Below are 12,563 nucleotides of genomic sequence, written 5' to 3'. Positions count from 1 at the left end.
GGGCTTGGGGTTGGTGATCGTGCCTGGTGCTCAGATGCACTATGCAAATAAAACCACACGTGCCCCTTGGGAAAGTCCGGTGCCTCCAGAATTTTAGTGATGAAGCTACATCTCGGTGCAGGGCTACAAACCTGCACAGTGCATTCAAGGCTGCTTAAAGTGCACAAAGCTCCTGCTTTTTTTTTCTTCCAATTTTTCTTTTTCAAATATTTGTTTCTTTGTCTCATTGTAACCGCCTATCCTGAAGCATTCCTGCACAGCAGCTATGCCTCTAGCTATAGATTTCTCTATACAAGCATGCATGTCCCTGAAGGGTTGGGACCTTTGGGACGCGGGTAATTTCCCGCCGCCATTTCTCCCTTCCCTCAGCCTCTCGGTTTTTCTAGAAAGATCTTCCTGAGCCCTCGCTGAGGGAATAAATGAAGTTTACTACTTTTGTTTTTATTTATTTTGAGAGAGAGCACAAGCGGGGCGGGAAGGACAGAGGATCTCAAGGGGGCTCTGTGCTGAAGGCAGAGAGCCCGATGGGGGGCTGGACCTCATGAACCCAAAGATCATGAAGTGAGCCAAAGCCAGATGCTTAACCGACTGAGCGACCCAGGCACCCCTAAATAAATTTCGTTTCTTGTTGGTTGTTTCCTTTTTCTTTTTCTTTTTCTTTTCCTTTTTTATTTATTTATTTTTCTTTTTTTTAAAAAAATTTTTTTTCATATTTATTTATTTTTCTTACGGCAGGGATACGTTTTTATTGGTCGGAGAGTTGAATTTATGTAGGGTTTTGGTTTCTCCAGGTGAGTACAGAAAAGAGACAAGGGACAAGAGATTTGGGGCATAGCAAGGAATCCGTGATAAAGAGTGACTCTACATAGTTTTATATAGTTTGTCAAAACTCAACAAATGTAAGTTTGAGATTTGTGCACTCTTTTGTATGTCACTTTTACATCAACAGAGGAAACCTGTAAGCAAATACTGAACTCCACTTAATGGTATGCATGCTTATTTCTTGTCAAATAAAAGGGAGCAGACCAGATTGAGGGCTCTGTGGTTTTCCCCGCCAGAACTGTTTTACTGATGTTCCAAGACTCGTTAATATCCTAAATATTGAAAACAGCGTCCCACAGTGGGCCTTATGCTCGACAACGTGCTCGATTTATATCCCTCGTTTACCCCACGGCCATTCTCCTCACCCCCATTTGAATTGAGACACTCCATCATTTCTGTGGGTTCCTAAATGCATCACGGGCCCTAGTCACCTCACCGGCTGAGTCTCAGGGATAAGTGCCCCTGCCTCATGCCCCTGGAGGATGGGTAAGAAACTAACTAAAAGAGGTTTGCGGACCAATTCGTTTTCAAAGAGGTGGTAAGGGATGCAAGGTGACTGCGTCCTCCTGATGACTTTAACCAGACGTTTCCTCCTCAGGGAGGCCCTTGTTGAATGCCGCAGGCACCTCCCCCGCCTCGGCTGGACACCCTATGCCCAGTTTCGACTTGAGATCAGTTATTGCGTGAGCGGCCTACGAGGGCTTTCATTCTGTTTGTGCTGGACTAGCTGCGATTATCCGTGACCGCTGAGGGGGCGCGTTCTTTCGTGTCTCCCGTTCCCACGGAGCCTTCCCGCTGGCTCCGTCTCAGTCCCTCCCGTGTCCCGAGACAACTATTGCCCTACCTTGGCATCAGTTGTGGTGGTATTTTCTTCAGTAACTTCACACTCTGCAAACCTTAACAACCGAATGGAGCCTCGTCCTAAGCAAAAATAGCCACGACTGGGGTTCGATGTGCCGGGCTTATGGCCGTGGGCGCTCTGGAGCCAGCCTGCCGGGGTCTGCGTCGCGGCTTGCTCGCCCTGGCTAGCTGGCTCACCTGTTGAGTTGCTGAGTCTCAGTTTCCTCAGGTGTCCTCATCCGTATAACGAGGACAGCAATAGCCACCACCTCACCAGGGTGCTGCGGGAGTAATTGAGGTGACAAAAGTAAAATATTTCCGGTGGCCGCACCACACTGTCTCACGTTTCTGATTTCAGCCAATTTTGTGTTTCTTTATTCGCAAGGGTCCGTGAGAGAAGACAGGTGCTGGTTGTTCTCTGGCAGTTGACAACGCGGACAGGAAGTTTTCTTGTGACCGTCAGGTCTCCAGGGCTACACGTCATTTGGGGTCTTTATTTTTTAACTCTTTTTTTCAGGAATCTCTCCACCCAACGTGGGGCTCGAGCCCATGGCCCTGAGAGCAAGAGTCACACTCCCCCAACTGAGCCAGCCAGGCGCCCCGCTACATGTCTGTCTGTACCTACCTGGGCTCCAGTCACCAAACCTCGTGGCCTGCTGCGCTTACAGGGCCCCGTGGCAGGTAGTGTGGGCAGTGCCTCCAGCGCAGACTCAGCCTTTGTGCCCTGGCTTCTCCCAGTCTGAGCAGAGGGATCGGCCCACATGAGAGAAAGACGCTGAAAATGATGGAGCCCCACCCCCACTAAGTTGCTCTGTGGCCCAGGTAAATCAGCTGACATCCCTGTGCCTCCCGTGCCGCATCTGTACGATGGGGATCACGATGGCGCCCCCTCTCCTGAGCTGAGAAGTGTACAAGGTAATAGAAGGAAGGCCCACAGGACGGGCTCAGACGACCGGAGCTGATGCTGGAGGTAAGGGGTCAGGGCTGAGGGGGCTCGGGCTGTGCTTGGGCCCTCGCTGTGATCGAAGGTGCCGGACGTGGAGCATAACCCCTGCCCCTGGGTGGATGTGCGAGCCTGTGGAGTGAACGTGGCCGTGCTTGCTCGTGCCGGTGACCTCACGTGAGTGCCGGCTGCGCACCGGGGCCTGGCTGACGAATCTTGCAGCTGTCCGCGGGGAGGGGAGGAGAGTGGTGCGAGGCATCGCTGTTTCTTACTGAGGCGAGGCGACGGAGGCTTGGAGAGGTTGGGTGACCTTCCCAAGGTTATGCAGCTTGGTGGAAGTGGGCAAGGGTCCAAACCTCTGAAGACTGTTGCTGGCAGCCCCTGGTAGAAGCGGAGTTGGCTTTCGGGGAGTAGCGGGGCCTCCCTCACGTCTCAGAGTGAGCCAAAGTTTGGCAAATGCTAAGCAGGCTGTGCGCAGAACTGCAGTTAGAGGGGGGAGGAGAGGGGCGCCCGGGTGGCTCGGTCGGTTAAGCGACGGACTCTTGGTACTGGCTCTGGTCATGATGTCGTGGTTGTGAGATCAAGCCCCATATGGGGCTGCGGCCCAGCGTGGCTCCTGCTTGGGATTCTCTGTCTCCGGCTCTCTGCCCCTACCCGACTCGTGCGCGCCTGCTCTCTAAATAAACAAACGTCCGTACCAACAAAGACAATAGGAGAGGCTATCACGAGCAACCCCAGGAAGGAAGAAGTAGAAAGCTGATCTCAGGAAACCCAGACACAGCCAGGGTGGCTGTGGAGCGTGACCTCGAGAGGGAGCTAGAGAAGAGTCTGCAGAGAACTCCATATCCAGCAGGGAAATCAAGTTTAAATATTACGTTGGGGTCGAATTCAAGGGAGGTGTTGGGATATGTGCATCTGGGAGGATGGAACCCTGTAAGTTTGGGGCAAGCGAGACTCATGAAAACAGTGTTTTAGGATGGGGTTCTTGGAGGGGAGTCCCAGATGGCTCTGGGCTCGGCTCACTGCAGTTACTGGGCTAGGGGATCAAGGTGGAGAGCCAGAGTCCCTGCTTGGAGGCCACACCGGTCCACAAGGTGCATGAGGCGTCCCCTGGAATTGGAATGTAAACGTCTGTGCGTGTAGTGGCATTACGGTGAGGTGTGCACCTTTCATCAGCTAGAGTGGCGACCGCGCCCCTAACCCCCCCTTCCGCCTTCGTAAATATTATAGCAGAGAACAGGGGGCTGAGCAAAGCGAGCGGGCTCTGGAGTTGGGTGGAGCACACGTGTCTGGTTTCCGGGCACAGCCGTGTTCTTCTGCTTTCGTGGTATATTCTCACCTCATGACACTGGCAAGCCTTCCTGTCTCTGTGCCTCCGTTTCCCCAACTGGAAGTAGGGCAACTCTTCCTATTACTACCACTGTTTACTAAACTAATGATGGTCAACTCACAGAATTCTTAGGAAGTCGGAATGAAGTATGGAAAAACAGTTTCCTTCTCTCTCTCCTTCTTCCTCTCCCTTCCTGTCTCCTTCCCTCCCTCCCTTCCCCTCCCCTACCTCCCTTCCATTTTCCTTCTCTCCCTACCTTTCCTCCTCTCTCCTTCCTTCCTCCATCTTCTCCTCCCTCCTTCTGTCCATTCTTTCCTTTTATCCTCCTCTCCTCCATTCATTCTTCTCTTCTTGCTGTGACAATTTCAAAGAAACTCAAGGGGTGCCTGGCTGGCTCAGTTGGTGGAGCATGCGACTCTTGATCTCAGGGTTGTGAGTTCGAGCTCCACATTGGGTGTAGAGATTACTTTAAAAATTTTTTATAAATCTTTTTTAAAAACATAGGGGCACCTGGATAGCTTAGTTGGTTAAGCGTCAGACTTCAACTTCGGCTCAGGTCATGATCTCCCGGTTCGTTTGTTTGAGCCCCGCATCGGGCTCTGTGCTGACAGCTCAGAGCCTGGAGCCTGCTTCGGATTCTGTGTCTCCCTCTCTCTCTGCCCCTCCCCTGCTCGTGCTCTGTCTCAAATAAAATAAACATTTTTTAAAAATTAAAAAAAATCTTTAGGGACGCCTGGGTGGCTCAGTCGGTTAAGCGTCCAACTTCAGCTCAGGTCATGATCTTGTGGCCCGTGAGTTCGAGCCCCGTGTGGGCTCTGTGCTGACAGCTCGGAGCCTGGAGCCTGTTTCGGATTTTGTGTCTCCCTCTCTCTCTGCCCCTCCCCCGCTCATGCTCTGTTTCTCTCTGTCTCAAAAATAAATAAACGTTTAAAAAAATTTTTTTAAATAAAAATTTAAAAAATCTTCTAAAAAAATAAAAGAACCTCAAGACAATATGTGTTTTCATCTCTACATCTTTATTTGTATGGGCTTTCCAAAAAAAGCATAGAAATTTCGGCTACATAAGCACAGTGACAACAATAATCTCTTGGAATCATCGCCCAGTCGCCTACATTTAGATTTCCCTGATTACCTCAATAATTTTAGAACTCACACTTTGTTGCATCTGCAATGATGAAACAGAGATCTCAATGGAGTTATTTGCATATAGAATTCCAGCCTTAGAGAGAGGAGGAGGTGGGGTGCCTGGCTGACTCAGTGGGAAGAGCGTGTGACTCTTGATCTCCGGGTCATGAGTTTAAGCCCCACATTGGGTATAGAGAGTACTAAAAAAAATAATAATAAACTTAAAAAAAAAGAATGAAGAGGAGGAAGTTATAGACAGACCCGGGGTACCTGGGTGACTGAGTCGGTTCAGCCTTTGGCTCTTGATTTCAGCTCAGGTCAGGATCTCATGGTTTGTGAGTTGGAGTCCCGCATTCGCATTTGAGTCTCTGCTGTCAGCACAGAGCCAGCTTGGGATCCTCTGTCTCCCTCTCTCTCTGCCCCTCCCCCACTTATTCTCTCTCAAAAATAAAGATTTTTTTTTAAAAAAGCTAAGCAGATTTTGTGTTCACTGCCCTATCTTGGGACACCGTGGACTCTTCAGGTTTGTTCCAGGAAGCTGTATCATTTGCACATTAAATTCCAGTCTAGAGCCTGGTACACCGTGTCCCTCTGCTGTCTGTAATCTGGTGTTAAGGGTAAAATTCAATGAGTTTTCTTTCAATTGTGTCTGATATATTAGACCATTATGACCCAGAAACTTGTAGAATCACCACTGTTCATGGCTCCATGTGGTGAAATAAATAAATGCGTGTGTGTGTGTGTGTGTGTGTAATGGTATATCATTTGGCCTTTAAAAATTAGGGAATGTCATTTACAACAACTTGGATGAACCTGGAGGACGTTATGCTAAATGAAATAAGCCAGGAGGCACCTGGGTGGCTCTGTCAGTTAAGCATCTGACTTCGGCTCAGGTCACGATCTCATGGTTCTCAAGTTCCAGCCCCGCATGAGACAAAGGTGCTGTCATCACCGAGCCCACATAGGATCCTCTGTTTCCATTGCTCTCTGCCCCTTCCCTGCTGGTTCTCTTTCTCTATCTCAAAATAAATAAATAAATTTTAAAAAGAAAGAAAGAAAGAAGCCAGACACAGAAAGATAAATACTGCATGATCTCACTTATATGTGGAATCCAAGAGAATTCACCTCATACAGAGATTAGAATGGTGGTTTTCAGAAGTTGAGGTTTGGGAAAATGGGGAGATGTTGGACAAAGGGTGCAAAATTTTAATTATGCAAGATTAATAAGTTCTAGAGACCATATGTACAGCATGGTGAGTACATTAACAATACCATATTGATACTTGAAATTTGGTAAGAGGGTAGACTGTTTTTTTTAAGATATAAATGTCAGGAGCACCTGGGTGGCTCAGTCAGCTAAGCGTCTGACTCTGGATTTCAACTCAGGCCATCATCTCCCGGTTCCTGAGTTTGAGCCCCAAGTCGGGCTCTGTGCTGACGGTACAGAGCCTGATTGGGATTCTCTCTCTATCTCCTTCTCTCTCTGCCCCTTCCCTGCTCGTGTTCTCTCTCTGTCTCTCAAAATAAATAAATAAACATTTTTTTTTACAAAAAGATGTAGGGGGGCCTGGGTGGTTCAGTCAGTTAAGACTCCGGCTTCGGCTCAGGTTGTGATCTTGAAGTTCATGGGTTTGAGCCCTGCCTTGGGCTCTGTGCTGACAGTTCAGAACCTGGAGCCGGCTTTGGATTCCGTGTCTCCTTCCCTCTCTGCCCCTCCCCTGCTCACGCTCCGTGTGTGTGTGTCTCTCTCTCTCTCAAAAATAAATAAACATTAGGGGCGCCTGGGTGGCTCAGTCGGTTAAGCGTCCGACTTCGGCTCAGGTCATGATCTCGCGGTCCGTGAGTTCGAGCCCCGCGTCAGGCTCTGGGCTGACAGCTCGGAGCCTGGAGCCTGCTTCAGATTCTGTGTCTCCCTCTCTTTCTGCCCTTCTCCTGCTCCTGCTCTGTCTCTCTCTGTCTCAAAAATAAATAAAAACATTTAAAAAATAAACATTAAAATTTTTTTAAAATACATAAATATAAATGTCAAATCCCTTTTTTAATTTTTTTTTATTTTTTTTAATTTTTTTTTAACATTTATTTATTTTGAGACAGAGAGAGAGACAGAGCATGAGCAGGGGAGGGGCAGAGAGAGAGGGAGACCCAGAATCCGAAACAGGCTCCAGGCTCCGAGCTGTCAGCCCAGAGCCCGACACGGGGCTCGAACTCACGGACTGCGAGATCATGACCTGAGCCGAAGTCGGATGCCCAACCGACTGAGCCACCCAGGCGCCCCAAATCCCTTTTTTTTTTAATGTTTATTTATTTTTGAGAGAGAGAGAGTTGGGGAGGGGCAGAGAGAGAGTGGGACAAAGGATCCCAAGCAGGCTCAGTATGGACAGCAGAAAGCCCGACGCAGGGTTCAAACCCACGAACTGAGCCAAAATCAAGAGTCTGACGCTTAAGTGCCTGAGCCACCCAGGCACCCCAAGAAGGCAGATCTTAAGTGTTCTTTCCAGAAATAGAAGGCAACTACGTGAGGTAACGGATATGTTAATTATCTTGATTTTGGCAATCATTTCACAATGTATACATACATATATCAGAATATCAAATTGTAAAAGAAAAAAAAGAATATCAAGCTGTACTTCTTAAATATATGGAATTTTTATTTGTCCATTATACCTCAATAAAGCTGAAAAAATTCAGGTAGAATAAAACAGACACAGAAATAGAGGAGCGGGAAGAAGAAACTGGTAAAGAACACCAGGTAAGGACATTTAAAAGAACGGCATCTGCCAACGACAATCATGGGAATGATAACTAACCGTTCTATAGGAATAATAGCTAAGTATTATAGAGCACTTAGAACGGTCTTCTTGCTTTCCTCTCCTACTTGTAACCCTTTTTCTCCACCCTCCCCAACTCCCAACAAAGAATTTGCACTTACAGATCTGTTATTATCTCAAACTAAAGCCGTATGCTCATCATCCCCCAGGCAGCTGCTGAGTGCCTACTGAGTGTCAGGCCCTTGGAATTCTGTGATGAATTCCAGAGTACTCCTGGATGTACTGATGTACGCCTAGACTACACTCCCCATGATGAGCACTGGGTAATGTATAGAACTGTTGAATCGCTATACTGTATACCTGAAACTAATATAGCACTGTATGTTAACTATACTGGAATTAGAATTTAACACTTAAAAAAATGGGGCTCCTTCCTTCCATGCAGAAATCTAGTGGGGGAATAAAACATGGTGTCAAAAGGAAACGTAAAGCAAGTAAGTTCCTGCCCTGAAGGCGATCTGCACGGGGCCTCTCATCACCTCGCTGATCGTCAGGGCTGCTTCGCCTGACCTGGCTGGAAAAGTATTAACTAAAGCAAAATAAAATTAAAGTAAACAAGTAAATTCCAGTAGGTAGGAGGCGCTGGCTTTGTCGGCCCCAAGTCGGGAGGTGGAAAGGTGAGCGGGAGGCCAGGGCACCATATGAAGGGACTCGAGTAAGTGTGAGAATGTAAGGGAGTAGGATTTATAAGGGCTCGACTGGAAGGATTGAAGACAAGGATGAAAATGGGTGCAAGGGAGACAGAAAACGCTTCAATGGGATCGCTCCAGAGCGGGATGAACGATGAAGGGGACGCTAAAGGCAGGTGGGCTCCTCAAGGCAAAGGTGCGTCCGTCTCACTCACCTCCTCCCTCTCCTTGTCCCCAGAGGCCAGGCCATGGCTTGTTGCTCCCGCTCCGGTTGGGGGGCAGGGCGGGCGCGGGGAGCAGACGCGACAGAAGAGAAGGGGATGCCCTGTGGCACAGAGGGCGCGTGCGTGATCAGGAGAGGGATGGGTATGACTGGTTTCGGGAGCCTTGGTCAAGGCCAGCACGCTAATGGCTCAGACCATTCCAGTTACTGGATGGAGAGCAAGGGTGAGAGTGAGAGCGGCTGCCCCAAGGGGAGCGGGCGGATTTGGGGGGCTCCAGACTCTTTGACCAACTGTGACACTGCCCCCCTACCCCCGGAGCCCCAGGCCTCCCGCTCTTGGGGGTGCAAACCCGCCACTGGAGCCACTGGAGTCACTGTCGCCACGAGTGATGCCTTGGCTTCTGGAACGCGATGCCACGCACCTGCCCAAATCGGAGACTTGGAACCAGTTCCAGGGAAGTCGACAAAGCCCCTCCCGCACCTAGAGTGGGGTCCTGCCCACGACAGAACGGGCTGTGCGCATCCAAGGAAATGAGCTTCGGAAGTACCCAGTTCCCTGCATCCTTCCAGTTCCTTGGAGATTGGAGTCTAAGCTGAATAAGAGACCGTGTCCTTTCTCAGCCCGGTGCCTGAAACGACTGAAGGGAGAGGCGATGGGCCAGAAGGCATTTCACAGAGAGCCGGGCTTGACAGTACGGTCCATTCAGCTTGCATTAGGGTGTGTGTGTGTGTGTGTGTGTGTGTGTGTGTGTGTGTGTATCACATATTACATGATACAGGCTGTGTACTGTGTCCTATATCTCTAGGTATATATGTGTATATATAATACATGTGCAATAATATAGAAATGGCTCAAGTCAAAGCACATATACATTTAAAAAAAATTTTTTATTTTAACATTTATTCATTTTTGAGACAGAGCATGAGTAGGGGAGGATGCAGAGAGAGAGGGAGACACAGAATCCAAAGAAGGCTCCAGGCTCTGAGCTGTCAGCACAGAGCCTGACACGGGGCTCGAACACACGGACCTCGATATCATGACCTGAGCTGAAGTCAGATGCTTAACCGACTGAGCCACCCAGGTGCCCCCACATATATATATTTAAAATGTTATTTATTTATTTTGAGAGAGAGAGGAGAGAGAGAGAGAGAGAGAGAACAAGCGGGGAGGGGCAGCGAAAGAGGGAGAGAATCCCAAGCAGGCTCCACTCTCAGCACGAGCCTAACACAGTACCCAATCTCACCAACCGTGACATCGTGACCTGAGCCGAAATCAACAGTCCTATGCTTAACCAACTGAGCCACCCAGGCGCCCCTCAAAGCACATATTTTTTAATCTCTCCTGAATTAAAAGAAAAATGTGAATGGAATGGGAAAAAAAGTACAAAGTATTGAAAGTATTTTCTATAGAAATGGCAATATGTTTATAGTGCTGCTGCATTATTCAGTATAAAAAATACAGGAGGCTGAATCACGTTTTAATTACAGACAAATAACACTATTTTTTCAATGAGAATGTCCCATGCAATATTCGGGACATATTTATACTAAAACATTATTTGTTGTTTATTCGAAATTCAAATATAAATGAAAGTTCTGCACTTTATCTGCCAGGGCAAATTTATTTTCCAATCTTGGAAATCAACAAGATTAAAATATTGATGCATTTAAAATGTTTTGAATTTCTGTTCTTTTGCTCTTTTATATAATATTTTATTTTAGTCAAAAGGCATGATTGGCATTATGAAAATTCAAGGAATTCATAGAAGTCCAAAGCCGAAAGAACAAATCTACTCACATTTCATGAAGAAGAAATAATCAGAGTTGGTATTGGTGATATTCAATATTGCTTGATATTCTTACAGACATCCCTACACACACAAGGATGAAGAAGAAAGGGTGAATGGATGTGTGTATGCAGAGTGAATCTAATAAGACTGGAATCATACTACATATGTGGTAAACAAGATGAAAAATCTTAAATTTAAATTTTACTTCATTTAATAGAAGAAAAAGAAACACAGGAGATTGAAGGAACTGCTGGACCTCAGGAGATTGTTTTTGACCACAAGACATATAAGTTTCATGAAATCCCATTTTTCTTCTCCAGGGTACTCTGAACTTCCCAGCCTGTTGCCTTGTCTCTGAGGCACAGTATTTCCTGAGACTCTCCCAAAGACGCCCACTTATCATTAGGAACAGCTACAAAATGTTCCTGCGAGTATGATCAGGTCAAGTGGGGTCTGATTTATTACCGTAGGGCCTCCTGCCCTGGACACTCAGATGTCTTGGTCCTCGGTGGTCAGAAATTTGAGATCAGAACTAGGTAAGCAGAGTGAAGGACCAAGTGAGAGAAACTCACAGTCACGGACAGAGAAGGAGAGAACAAAGCATGTGTGGGAGCAGGACGTGTAAACAGAAGAGGGTAGAACAATGGCATCCTGGGATTGTTAGCTTTAGGGGTGCTTTTGATTACATTCTTCTGCCCCAGAGAATGAAAATTGTTGAATGTCAGCTTCTCAGGCAAAGGTTGCACATTGGCAGCTGCAGCCTGAATCTAATCTATTCTGCAGGCCTTTGTTAGATGGCCAGCACACTTCTTGATACATATTTCAGTTAGTTGCCAACACTGAAAAAAAAATTTTTAACATTTATTCATTTTTGAGAGACAGAGTGTGAGTGGGGAGGGGCAGAAAGAGAGGGAGACGCAGACTCCGAAGCAGGCTCTGGGCTCTGAGCTGTCAGCATAGAGCCCGACGCGGGGCTCGAACTCACGAACCGCAAGATCATGACCCCAGCTAAAGTCAGACGCCCAACTGACTGAGCCACCCAGACGCCCCAGTTAGTTGCCAACATTTAAAGAATGGAAGGTTTCATATAAACATTTGGATTTGGGGCCAGTCTTGAAAAAAAAAAAAAAACTGGAAAATCTAGTAGTCTTGGCCCAACATTCCCCCCTGTACACTCAGCTGGAGCTGAGTACTGGCCATCCCCTTTGAAAAAGATCTGTTCTTTCTCAGTTCACCAGTCTCCACTCTCCTTGCTGGTCTCCTGTCACCTGTGTCTGTCAGCATTTGAGTTTATAACCCTGATCATTTAAAGCATGTTTTTTAGGGGCGCCTGGCTGGTTCAGTTGGAAGAGCATGTGACTTTAAAAAAAAAATTTCTTAATGTTTATTTATTTTTGAAGGAGAGAGACACAGCGTGAGTGGGGGAGGGGCAGAGAGAGAGGGAGGCACAGAATCTGAAACAGGCTCCAGGCTCCGAGCTGTCAGCACAGATCCCGATGCGGGGCTCGAACTCACAAGCTGTGAGATCATGACCTGAGCTGAAGTCGGGCACTCAACTGACTGAGCCACCTAGGCGCCCCTAGAGCATGTGACTTTTTGATCTTGGGGTCATGAGTTCAAGCCCCACGTTGGGCGCAGAGATTGCTTAAGTAAATAAAACTTAAAAAAAAACCATAAAAACATGTTTTTTATTATGTGAAATGTCAAGCGTACACAAAAGCAGAGAGAATCACAAGACATACCTTATGGACTAATCTCAGTCTCAACTTATTCACAGCCTGCCTTGTTTCATCAATACCCTAACCAGTTCAACATAATTATTTGGATGCAAATAGAGACACCACATCGTTGCATTCGTAGATATTTCAGTGTCTCTAAAAGAATGAGAATGTGTAATTTCTTTTCTATAATTTTTAATTTTTTAACGTTTACTTATTTTGAGAGAGAGAGTACGCGAGTGTGCGTGTGCATACGCACATGCAGGGGAGAAGCGGAGGGAGAGGGAGAGGGAGAGAGAATCCCCAATGGGGTCT

The sequence above is a fragment of the Lynx rufus genome, unplaced genomic scaffold (genome assembly GCF_022079265.1).
Source record: "Lynx rufus isolate CCGP_SWC_20201006 ecotype Redwood Valley unplaced genomic scaffold, mLynRuf1.p SCAF_19, whole genome shotgun sequence".
NCBI classification, from domain to species: Eukaryota; Metazoa; Chordata; class Mammalia; order Carnivora; family Felidae; genus Lynx; species Lynx rufus.
Note: the sequence above shows the minus strand (reverse complement) of the source record.